The sequence below is a fragment of the Taudactylus pleione genome, unplaced genomic scaffold, assembly GCF_031769625.1.
Source record: "Taudactylus pleione unplaced genomic scaffold, aTauple2 ptg000162l, whole genome shotgun sequence".
Taxonomy (NCBI): domain Eukaryota; kingdom Metazoa; phylum Chordata; class Amphibia; order Anura; family Myobatrachidae; genus Taudactylus; species Taudactylus pleione.
The window spans coordinates 8,377,495-8,390,330 of NW_028284564.1; the positions used below are offsets into that span (position 1 = coordinate 8,377,495).

Here is a 12,836-nt window from a genome sequence, read left to right on the forward strand (position 1 = left end):
GGGAAATGGGCCAAGGAGACTACACAATGAAGAATAGTACATAGTCATACACATGTTTTATTTTTCCCAAATTATAATGCAGAGAGATTATGACCTCAATGCACACTGAAGCATAACTCAACACACTTGGAAGAAATACCTTCATTTGAAGAAGCCATTATTGTGTATATGATTTGTTTTAATTTCTTACCAATAATTTAGTCTTATGATATAGACATGTGGTGCCCATAACTAAGTCATATCAGTTTCCTGTTTCACAGCTAGTGGGGCCTTACATTTACCCCACCTACTTCTGCTTAATTTCTAACCATGGAAATGACTCAGCAATGGACTGTAGGAGTGATTAATACATACAAAAGCAAGTTTCACTAAAACTAAAGAAATAAAGATGCTCAGTACTGATTGCACAGAGGCGTATTATCCCCCTGCGTAGGCCGTGTGGCACCAGCCCTCTAAAGTAACACAAACAGGTTGCAGGCAAAAAAATAAATGTAAGTTAATAGACACCTATTGGTAGAACCATCTGATGAAGCGAAAAATAAAATCTGAAGCGAAATCCAATATAGGTCTATCATTACAGTTCCAGATATAGGGGTCCTTTTATCAATGATCGCATTTGCAATGCGATCTGGGCATGATATTACCACCCATGCAGGATGCGATCATAGCACCGGACTATAGTATCCGGCACACGCAGGGACAGGGGCTCTGAAAGGAGCCCGTCCCTGCGATGTGTCCGAAGAGCTGCCAGGGCTACTGCGCAAGTGCATGCCCACTGACGGCACATGCGCGGTCGTAATTGCCGGGGAGGGTTTCAGGGGAACCCTCTGCCATCTAATTATGCGAAGATGGCATTAGCTGCAGGGGCTTCGCATTCCGGAAGTTGGTAAATCTGGCAGCATCACATCCCCCATAGAAACCGCTCCCTAGAATGATTGGCATAAATCATGGATCCCACCAGCCTCAGAAGTTCCCAATAAAAGTGGTTTTGGCACATCCACAGTGATGGATAAGCTGTCAGCACCCAGCGTCTGTATAATGCAAACCTTATTGATTTGTCCGCCCATAACTCATGCGCAAATGGGGATGCAGTCAGGAAGCAGATGGTCGAAATGCCGACCGCCAGCTTCCCGACTGTCAAATCCCGGCAGGCTGTCATTATACTTATGCCAGGAGCCCGACGCCCGGCATACCGAACAAAGGTAAGCCGGGCGGCAGGGGCGGACAGCAGTGGGGGGCTTAGGGGCTCCCGGGGGGGGACTCCCGGGGGGGGGGGACTTAGGGTTATGCACCCCCACGGGAGGGTTAGGCAAGGCTGCGGGGGGGGGAGGGGCGGTGTTAAGTTTAGGCACTTAGTGGGGGGTTAGGGTTAGGCACCCCTAAAGGAGGGTTATAGTTAGGGGGGAGTAGGGTTATTGAATACTTACCTTTTAAGCTGTCGGGCTCTTCACTGCTGCCAGTCTTCCGGCGTCGGGATTTGAACCACCGGACATAGGACATACCGATACCGCGCAAATGATAGAAGGCAGTAGGAATGGGGGATGGGAAAGAGAGGTCCTGGCACAGTGGAAGTGTATTCTGGGTGCAGGATGTGCATCTTGTGGCCCCCTCAACCCATGGGACTGTGTACGCCATTCATATCATAGCTAAAACACTTAGATTACATTTCAAAATGTGTACACACCCTCTCCGAAAGAGCTTGCTTCCTAAAGTGACACCCAATAATTTCTGTAGGTGAATATGAGAACATAATTATACAACAGCAGTGGCGTAGCTAGGGCAGGGAGAGCGGGGTGCATGCCCTGGGCGCCGTTTGAATGGAGGGGCGGGGGGGCGTCGCCGGCCACGGTACCGGCCCGCCCGCCCTAGTTAGCCAGTGTAGCGCCGACCGCAATGAGTGCAGTCAGCACTACACATTTACACAGGACCGGCACTAGGCTTCCAGCGCCGGTCCTGTTCTTCACACCTGAGCCCGTTCCCTCCCCCTGAGCGCTTGCCCAATAGCGCTAGGAGGCGGGCTCAGGCTGTGCATAACACACGCATCGCCACCAGCGCTGGCGGCGATGCGTGTGTTAAACAGCAGCCAATGAGAGTCAGATAGACTCTCATTGACTGCTGCAGCACCCACTGCAAGAGCCGGACTTCCGTCCGGCTCCTGCAGTGGGTAATGGGACTACGTGACTAAGTAATGGGACTAAGTGACCACGCCCATTTTATTTCCGGATGTTAGGGGCGGGGGCTCCCTTTTCTAATTTGCTCTGGGCTCCAAATACCCTAGTTACGCCACTGTACAACAGATAAATAATTTCTACTGACATCTGCTCCACTCGAAGAATTGTATTACATTTATAAAATAAATATTTTGTATTGATTTTAAATATTGCTTTTTTGCTAAATTCCTAAATATAAGGATGCTACAAAAGAATAAAAACAAAACAAAAACATTTAAGACTGGCAATAGAGCTCATTAATTGCTGTTTGCACAATATGGACTGCAGCAAACAATCTCAAAGATTAACAAATAGGAATTAAAAAAGTGATGCCTTAAATTTATTATCACAGGTTATTTCGATCAGGAATTTGGCAAGAATATCTCCTGTCATTTAAATCCCATCATCACCTCTAGCACTCGTTTCAGAATCTACAAACGTCTGCACACGCAGCTAAATACTCAGTGAGCCTCATTTAGAGTTAGAGCAAGTCCAGCTAATAGGCCTGATTCTAAGTTAGGAGCAAAGCAAAAAAGCAAGTATTTTGCACCTGGCCAAACCATGTAGCAATGCAATGAGTGCAAATACATGTCATTTTTTGCATACAGGTTAAATACTGGCAATTTAGCAAGTAGCCCACAAATGCTGGACAGCTTTATTTTTACACTGCAATTACATTGTGTGAAGTGCTGAACTAATGATTCTTGTACATTTCTTTTTTAAATAATGTACTTAATAGTAGGTTTCCTGTGATCAGGTTTCACTCATCTGCATTACTAGCTAAGTGCTCATTCCAAAATGTAGGAATCTGACCCAGGCCTTGTTTTAAAAAAAATCCCGTAGAGATCACTCTCAGCTAAGAAATTATTTGCTTTTCCGTAATGAATGGAAAACAATTACCATACACTAAGGTCATTGGGCCTGACTCAGAGTCATACGCTAATGCCGTCACAACTGCCACTTTGTACGCAGCTGCTTTGAGAAAATATGCAAATGTCGCAGCTGCCAGGAGATGTTTTGAGATGCCCACCTGCAGCTTTGCAAAATAAAGGCATCTGCGTGAAAATGCTGCAGGATCTGCGTATTCAGAAACAGCATCAGTCGCAGATCATTTGATTGTTGAAGTCCTGAGTGAGTCTATGGTGCCGCAGAATGGCCGTGGGTATTGAGACATATTCTATATGTAAGGGATCGCAGCCGCCGGGGTAAAGATGCCTACACACTTGGCGATTTTTTACATGATTTGCCCCATTCCGACGAATTGTGACGACAAATCGTGTAAAAAATGCCCAAATCGTGAGTTTCCACTCACGATCACGATGCCGATGCGCGTACCCGCTGGTCGTACATCGCATCTTCAGATCTGCCGTGCTGTAGGGCAGATTTGCCAATCTCAGTCACGATGCACGGGAATAGTTAGGAGGCACGATACATCGTTTGTCACATTGGACAGTTTTTTAACACCAAATCGTGCCCACGACTGCCAGTGAGCTGCTGGGGAGAGTTCAAGGGGAAATCGTACACAATGTCGGGAACGTGAGCACATCGCCAAGTATGTAGGCACCTTAAGACAACCCCCCCTCCCTAAACGGTTGCGACACCTCTGTGTTCCTTGCAGCCATCCCTGTCTGTGTTCCTTGCTGCCACTCCCCATTATCACCCCCAAACGCTCCATGCAGTCAATCACACGTCATATAAATACTTGCTAGGAGCTCAACTGCGTCAACATTGGTATAGCGTCCAACTCTAATTCAGGCCCATTGTTACTTATAGCAATCCCCGGTTTAACGCCTGGAGCTATTCAATTATTTAGCAATTCCATGTGTGGTAAGCCCCAGAGGGTGTACTTAACGTGGATTTTTCCTCGCAGCTCCAGAGGCTGACTGAATCTACCCCTGTGTATGCATCTTTGAGTAATATGACATATTATAATAACATTATAAAATGTTAAAATAAAACAATAAAAAGGCCACAGATGGGTGCAGGGATGGAAGTAGTGAGCGGCAGCACCATGGTGGCGTCACCCAGCACCCCCTCAGGCTCTGATGGATGGTGCCCAGAGTAGGGTGATACCAGGGAATGCAGATGTAATGTCTGCAGATTAATGAAAAGCTATTCACCTTTTCTGTCTGATCTGCACAAACAAATAAATGTGACATGCATTAAGGAGCAACTAGCAACATCCACATTCTGCCAAGTGGTATAAAAAACCCTAATGGTGATTTGTAAAAATGAATGTCATTTGTAAGAATCAATGCCCTAATAATAAATACTGATAACACCATTAATCACATTAATAATGTTACTCAATAATCATTGTTAATTTGGTAAACACATCTATCTTTTGAAGCTAGGAAGGCTTAAAAGCTGCATGTAAAGGACATATTAAAATGTGAAGAAATGAGTAACAGGTGTTTATATGAGAACATAAATAGCCAATAACTGAGACAAAGCCAAACATCTTGTTTGCCATGATCAGAAATACTATGTACTCTGACTATAACATGCTCTGAATTAGTTCAGCCATATGATGTAATCACAGAATTGGGAATTATGTAATAAGGGCAGTGGCGGCAGCCATTTTGTGCGCTGAGCTAGCATTCCTGAGAAATCACCAGGAACAATTGCCCTCACTGAGGAAGGAGGTATACTCCAAAATTAATCATTTCATATGACAAATGCATACATTGACTCTGCATCATTATAGTTTGTACAGAAATTCATAACCAATATTGGTGTTATGAATGTTTATATCTAGTAGACTGCAGTGAATACAGGGCCATTAGGGTCCCAAATAATTGCATACTGAATGATAGATCAGCCATGTGGTTTAACTTTGGAGTCTAAGGTCCTGATTCTGAGTTGCAAGAAGACACGGCTGCCACACCTACATATGCGTCTTTATGCTAATGCCGATATCTTCAAAACCGAGACGCACACTTGCAGCATCTTACGTCTGACTATGGTACGTGCAGTTTCTAAGTCTGAGTGTGGCGTCCTGTGTGAGCGGTTGTGCATCTTTAGATGTAGCAGCTGTCAGCGACACGCCCGTGGCATACCCGGCTAGCTACCCCCGTTACCTCCCAGGAACGCCTACTGAAAACTCCACTCCCTGCGTCCAAATTTGTTCTGCGTCTTGGTGCGGTAACAAGCAGGACCCATGCGCAGTGCACCTCAGACGCATGCACAGTACTTCAAATATTGCCCACCTGCGCTCTTATCAGCATACTGTAGCGTGCAACGTGGAATCAGGCCCTAAGTATCTGAACTTCTCATGCAGAAGAGAAAAATGCTCAAAAAACTGTTATTATTTTTCGCAATAATCAGGATATTGTTTGCCTGTAACATAAGTAAGCATTATATTCTCTGTCTGCCTTTGGGTAATGGGGTTCTGCTATTCGAAGAAAACTCTATTGATCTAGGAAACAGACACATACATCCATAAATTACACCTGTTTTGCTCTGTCGCTCTATCAAAAACTGCAAACTATTTGCTCAAATAGATCTCAACAAATCAATGCAGAAAATTGTACTGTTTAGATGTGAGATGAAAGAATCTGCTATTGGATAGACTACTTCTGTCGTATGTATGGTGTTTTAACTTTTCACATAGTCTGGGGCTAATTCTGCTGTTCATTTATGTTTTACAACTGCTAATTAGACTTTAGGAAAACGGTCTTAGGTAGTTCAGGGCCATAATGAGGGGTGTGCAACTGGTGCAGCCGCTCAGGCTCATTTTGGGTCGCTGCCCTGATGGCACCCATTTCCACATTAGAAAAGGCATCCTGCTGCATAGGAAAGCACAAGGTGAGTCTTTAGGAAGTGCCTGGCACCCATCTTTCTCCTGTAGTTATCCCCTGACATTTGTTCTGTGACAACAGGATGTCAGATATGCCGGGAGAAGCGACTTCCAGGCCAGGGCACCTCTGCTCCCTGCTACAGCACTGGCATAGTTGCAAAATATCTCTAATTTCCATGGACAGTTCTAGGTTTTAAATATTAATCCTTGTAAATGCTGAACCTGAAATTGTCTATTTATATTGCTACTGGCCACCTGCTCAATACAGTTTTTCCAATTTCATATATGGAATACAATTCTCATGTTGTTATTCTGTTTCAGAAATTACATTTATTGAATCAGGAATATTCAAACAAAGACATTTGGGGGTGAGTTCAATTAGCTCCGTTCATTTTTTGCATTTGTAGACAGGTTTTTTTTGCATTTTTTTTCCCTGCGCAATTCAATGACATTCCATTTTTTTGTGACACATGGATTGAATAGGTGTTTATCATCAACGTTTATTTACAGAGATGCAAGTCCTGGGAGTGCTGTGGATAACCCTCCGCAAGCTGTCTATTTATTACCAGAGGCACCTGGGCATGATGCTAATGTTAAGGAAAGTGAGCCAGGACGGGTTTGAGGACCAATCACTGGACTTTTTTCTGATCGGAATCGAAGTTGGAACATCGATCAGAGAAGTGTATTGAACTAAATGGAGACTATGTCGAAAAATAAACTCCATTTGAACTTCTCTGTTATTCATGGTCAGAACACTGACTTTTGGATCCACCATCGTACATAAAGATGAAGTGAAGTAATTCTCACATTTCAGTACACTAATAATCACTGATGAGTAAATAATTATTGGACTATAATATATGAAACATTTCCCAAACAAATATAAAACTAGCGACCCGCCTTGACTTTACATGGAAGCAATTTTGAATTTACAGTCTTTTTTAAACCGAAGTCTTATAAGATTGCCTTGTAGATGACATTAGTCGGCCTTCCTCCTGACATCAACATAAAAAGATTTAGTTTTGATGTGACACGCAAAAGGGCCACATACAGTTGTCCATGAGAAAAATAGTCTCCATGTAGGCCAACTCTAGCCACGTTAAGTGTACATCCCTGAGCTTAATTTATTGTCATGCCAAAGCAGACTCTTACCGGGAATTGGACTCGTTTGAAATGTAAAAAATAATTTTTCACATTTAAATAGTAACGGTAATAAAAGGGAAAAACTGAAATTTTGTATCAGTAAACAGTAAATTTTACTGGAGAAACGATATAATACGTATCAATCTCTGTATGGTACAAAATACAGTCCATCGTTGTGATATATCTTTAACGGTTTAGGCAGCGTAAGCCAAGAAAATGCTCAGATCTCAGGGCCTGATTCAGAGCCGAACGCTCTGACCAGAGCGCTCGCTCTGAATCAGTGCCCTCCTCCCTAAAAATGGAGCGGCCTCCTGGCCGCTCGTATAGCTGTGGGTGACCACCCACAGCTATAGCGAGCGGCCATCGCGACCATCGGGCTTGCGACGAGACCCTGCGGTAGGGTCTCGCTGCCGCAAGCTCAGGAGAGATTTTGGCTCTATCATTACTGATGTCAGTGGGGCCGGACTCAGACGGTAGGCGTTCCATGGGATCGCCTCCGTCTGGCAGCCACGCCCCCGGCACGCCCACCAAAGGGGGCGTGCGGTCAGTCGCCATCGACAGCACGCCCCCTTTGGTGCGAGACCCCGAATGACGTATTCCTCGTCGCTCGCCGGGTCTCGCGCATGCGCACGACGGAGCTCCCTCTGTCGTGCGCATGCGCATTCGCCAAACATCGACCTGCTTGCGAGCGACCTTCGCTCGCGAGCGGGTCTGAATGACACCCTCAGTTTTTTCATTGACTTGCTTCACTAAACCATCACTGCTCGGCTCTCTTTTATCATACATTAATGTATCATACACCTAAACCGTCCTGGACAAATGTTCTATATAATAGTGAAAACTGCATCAAAATGCATCCAGTGGTTCTAGAAATCAACCCGAACAAACAGACAGATGTCTACCAGGGATCCCTGTAATCCTACTAACATGTCCCTATTCTGTGTACAAAATAAGTTCTAGCTACACCATTATAATAATACAAATGATTGCAGCCATGTCCTGAGTAACATAGACAGTAATTGCTTAGGTTATATACATACTTGTAGTGGGAAATAAAATAGGAGAGGTTAGTATCACCCTTCCGTCTTTTTCACAGAATCTTTTCTCACCCTTCAATTTTCTTTATAACTATACAGCAGTGATTACTTATGCACAGTGGGGCTGATTCTGACTTGTTAGCTAAGCAAAAAACAGCATCTCTGCACCTGGAACAAACCATGTTGCCATGCAAGGGGTGAATAATACATTTATTATTTTTTTGCCTGCAGAGTAAATTCTGGCAGCTTTTGCATGTAGCCCACAAATGCTGCATAATTTTATTTTAACACTGCAATTTAGGTATGAGTTTGGACATGCACCTCTCAAATCAAAATTTCTGCACATTTTAAATTGGCCTCACCTGTAGTGCAACATGGTTTTGCCAAGGTGCAAAGTTATGCTGCGTACACACGGTACGATTAAACAGGACGATATGAACGATAATGATATAGTTATCGTTCATATCGTCCTGTTTCTGGCCCCCTCAAACGACCAAACGATGGTCGATGCGCGGGCACGAATTGTCGATATAGATATCGACCATCGCCGGTGCATGCAGGCCAACATGGTCTATATCGACCATGTTAGCCTGTTTACTAAAGGGACCCGCGATCATTGATCGCGGGTCGTTATAGTAGTTGGGGGGTTGCTGCATGTGCTGGATGCTTGATCCAGCACATGCAGGACGATCAGACAACGATCGTCTGATTGTTGTCTGATCGTTAAGTTGCTCCGTGTGTACGGATACCAGCTCCAGTAGGTGCATATGGGCAGGGCCGTAGAGAGCCTGTCCGGGCCCGGGTAAAGGAGGGGATGTGGCCTAATCACGGGAGGCTGGGCCACGCTCCCCTGACAAAAATAAATCAATAAATCACTGCACTCTGGGGAGGGAGTCACTGTAAGCCCCCCAGCCCGGCGCTGAGCGGGGGGTGGCGCGATCAGTGTGATCGCTCCCCCCAAAGCCATAGGAGACTGCTCCGGCTGCTGCAGTGAGGGAAGGGGGGGCAGGCCATGCCAGACCCGTGCCCCGTCAAGGCCCCTCTATCGAGCCCGGGCCCTGGTAAACTGTACCCGCTCCCCCCCCTCTCGGCGCCCATGCATATGGGTGCCATGGGGTGAGAGAAGTGTAAAGGAAGATATGACGCAAGTTTTTTAGAATTTGTCTTAGTGAAGAAAAGATATGAACTCAAATGTTTTATAACACTTAACATTTCTGAAAACATGCACAGGAACTAAGGGCAATAAGCTATAGCAGCCAATCAGATATCTGCTTGCATTTTCAGAAGTGCTATTGTGTATGTGTGTATATAATGTTACTTTAGTAAATAAGTGCTATAGCATGTACCATTCCAGTTTGTAAATGTAAATATCTAGAGAACTATGGCTGTATGTGATTAATGCCTAATAAGGCCCATACACCTACGCGTTCAGCATCCGATCTGATTCACATCAGATTACCTTGCAGTCCCGTCGTCACCATTTCTTTTTTTTCTTAGCACAGGATCTGTCGGAATATCGATCCTGTGCCTCACGCGCTCATTAGGGAATAGGGACAAACAGTCATTGAAATGACTTGAATTACCACACGATGGATCGCATGTAAAAAAAAAATTCCACGATCTGAACACGATATGATGGAACATATGTGCTACACATATGATCATAAGATACGATTGAAGGACCCACGGGAGCGCGCATCGGATGAAAAAAATGCACGATTTCAACAAGACTGAACGTACGTCGAGTCGAAAATCATGTGATCGTCTAGAAATCGCGTAGTTGTATAGGGGCCTTTACTGTGTTCACATATTTCTGAATATTTTCAAAACAGTTCAGTATAAATAAGCCATCGCTATCTTTCTTTTTAAACCACTATATCTGCTACATCGGTTTCCTCCCTCTTATTTGCATACAATGCCAAGTGCCTTGGATTAAGTAGTCTGCAAATTACTATTGACTACGTGAACAAGATATGACCAAATATTGTGCAATTTTAAGATATTAAGAGATATAATTAAACATGACACTTTAATTAGCTGCCATCATCACTCAACAAGGCAATATTAACAATAATATAGTATACAACCTAACCTGTATACATTTCTTCTCTTTGCTCCACCCTGAGAAACAATTAGCAGATATATTCACACCCCACTCACTGCACATGTAACACATGAGCTAAAAATATGTAGAGAAAAACACAGCAGTGAGTCCATATTATGATAATGCTCAATGATAGTAGTATTATTCAACGCTTAGACGGTGCAATGGTTAGCATTACTGCCTCACAGCACTGAGGTCGTGGGTTCAAATCCCACTACGGCCCTAACTGTGTGGAGTTTGTATATTCTCCATGTGCTTGCGTGGGTCTCCTCCCACACTCCGAAAATATAATGGTAGGTTAATTGGACCCCAGCAAAAATTAACCCTAGTGTGTATGTGTGTGGGAGAGCTCCAATGGGTCAGGGACTGATGTGAATCGGCAAATATTCTGTGTACAGCGCTGCGGAATATGTGTGCGCATTAAAAAATAACTGGTAATAAATAAATAATGCATAGCACACACCTTAGGCCTAGACATTATAAATGAGGTCCTCAAGGTCATCCCACTGTTTGACAGGCATAGTTTATGTAGTCACAAATTACCACTATGTGCAAATGTTTGGAGTATATATTGTGACTTATTACCGAGTCACACTTGGCAGAGCTCCTGTGCTAATCTCTCATGCGCTCGCAGCTATGAGCATTGATAAGGAGGTTTGCATCTATGGGAGTTTAAAGTAGATTACAGCTGCATGGGGCATAGTTTATATCAAAGTATTAGACAATATTTTCCAGCCAATTACGCATATGACAGAAAGTAGACTATGCAGGTAATAAGATAGATGATGACCTTATGTTTCTCATTTTATTCTTTACAAATCATTTATCAAGGGCAATGAAGTGAATGTGGCCATATTAACAATGTACATTTGCTTTAACATTAAATCGATTTATGTGGTAACATTTCAAGATTGAATATAAGTGCACTTTGGTAATCGCTCTGTTAGTACATTCCAGCATTGGGAAACTGGTGAGATTCAAGTTGGTGTAATTCACTTTTACAGTACACATGCTCTGATGTAGTAATTGAATAATGAGAAAATGAATGTCCATTGTTTAATATTTACATATATATCTGTCATATTAATACATTAAACTTTCAAGGGACTATTGAGGTTTAACATGGAAAATTGGAGATACCATTACCAGAATCTTCAACCTTGTCTACCTGATGACACAAACAACGTAATCTAAATGGTCCTTCAATGAGACTTTAACTGCCAGTATAGAGAAAGTCCTATAAAACCAGTACAGTACTGTGGATGGGGCAGGCTGTAATTTGCATTATTTAATCATTAATATATACTAATATTATAGCAGAAGGGCATTGCAAAGAGAGTCTGGCACACAATACAGACTCCTATGGCTACACCTTTGTCTTAAACACATTGATGTTTGAATACATAGAAGTCACATTTCTAGAACAAGCAAAAATAAGAATGTCTGTCCAAACTTTCTCCTGTGATGAGACAACAGCTGAATTTATGGGTATCTGATGCAGGGAACAGAGATCACATACTGTCACCTTAATGTGGTCATTTGGCACAGCCAGGGTGTTGTGCATTTATAAAAACAGAAGATGTTCAAAGTCAGGGCTCGCCTGAGACTTCCCTTGCCCCTTTCATTCACCATTGAATGTTATGTTTTAACAGATGGGTCTCACTGCTTGGGTTGTAAAGCAGCAATGGCAGCAGGAGTGAGGGAATCTGTATTCACTGGGCTGTAGCTGAGCTATCGTAAAGTTTAAGGACAGTCATCCAGACCTAGACAAGAGGAGGCTGCAAACCCAGACACCAACCAAGATCAGACCCCCCTCCATGTCTCATTCATGGGAGAAGTTCAAGATTAACACTCAACTTCAGCACATGACAAAGCTGTACCTGCCCAGCCACATCATCATCATCAGACACAGGCTAAACATTTACCCAGATGTGTCAGGAAATACACTGCTGTCACCAATGGCAGCTTTTCCAAATAATAAATATGCACAAAAAAAATCTGCAAACCAATCATGTTCAATTGTCATATGGATAAACAATGCACACAAATAAGTATGCACTAAACACTTCAATAGATGAGCCAACGTAATGCACAGGAGCAGTATGTATCATGCAATACATATATATTTATATATATGTCTGTAACTCACCTCTGCAAATCAGCACATGTTCAGGACAAGAGGAGAGTGGTGTAAATAAATGTTGTTCATTTGCTTCATAAAACAATGTAGAGAAATGTAGCAGCAGCAGAGGCTGTAGTCTCACTTCTCACTGCTGCTGCTGCGGCTGCCGGAGCCTAGGAGCTATGTCAATTCATTGAGCTGCCGGAGAAAAGACTGGGGAATAGCTCTGAGTGACAGCTATGGGAGCTAATCACAGCTTACGCTGCATGCAGACAGCATCAGAAGGGGCGGGGCCCCAGCAGGGATTCATTCAAGACTGCAGGCTGTGGGAGAGTGATGTTATGTGAGGAGGTGTGAGCTGGAGGTCTCCTACACTACTAATTGGGGGAATGTGGACCCCTGCTGGACATAGACACCTGGT

General features: G+C 43.7%; 1 protein-coding gene across 2 annotated transcripts in view; it reads right to left on the bottom strand.

Moving 5' to 3' along the window:
* MARCHF3 (membrane associated ring-CH-type finger 3) overlaps positions 1 to 12,608 on the bottom strand; it is a 243,031-nt gene extending 230,423 nt beyond the window's left edge. For both annotated transcript variants that reach the window (XM_088475164.1, XM_088475165.1), the window contains exon 1: positions 12,443 to 12,608. The gene's annotated coding sequence lies outside the window, so the exon portion shown is untranslated. The remainder of the gene's footprint in view (positions 1 to 12,442) is intronic.
* Positions 12,609 to 12,836: the final 228 nt, after the last annotated feature.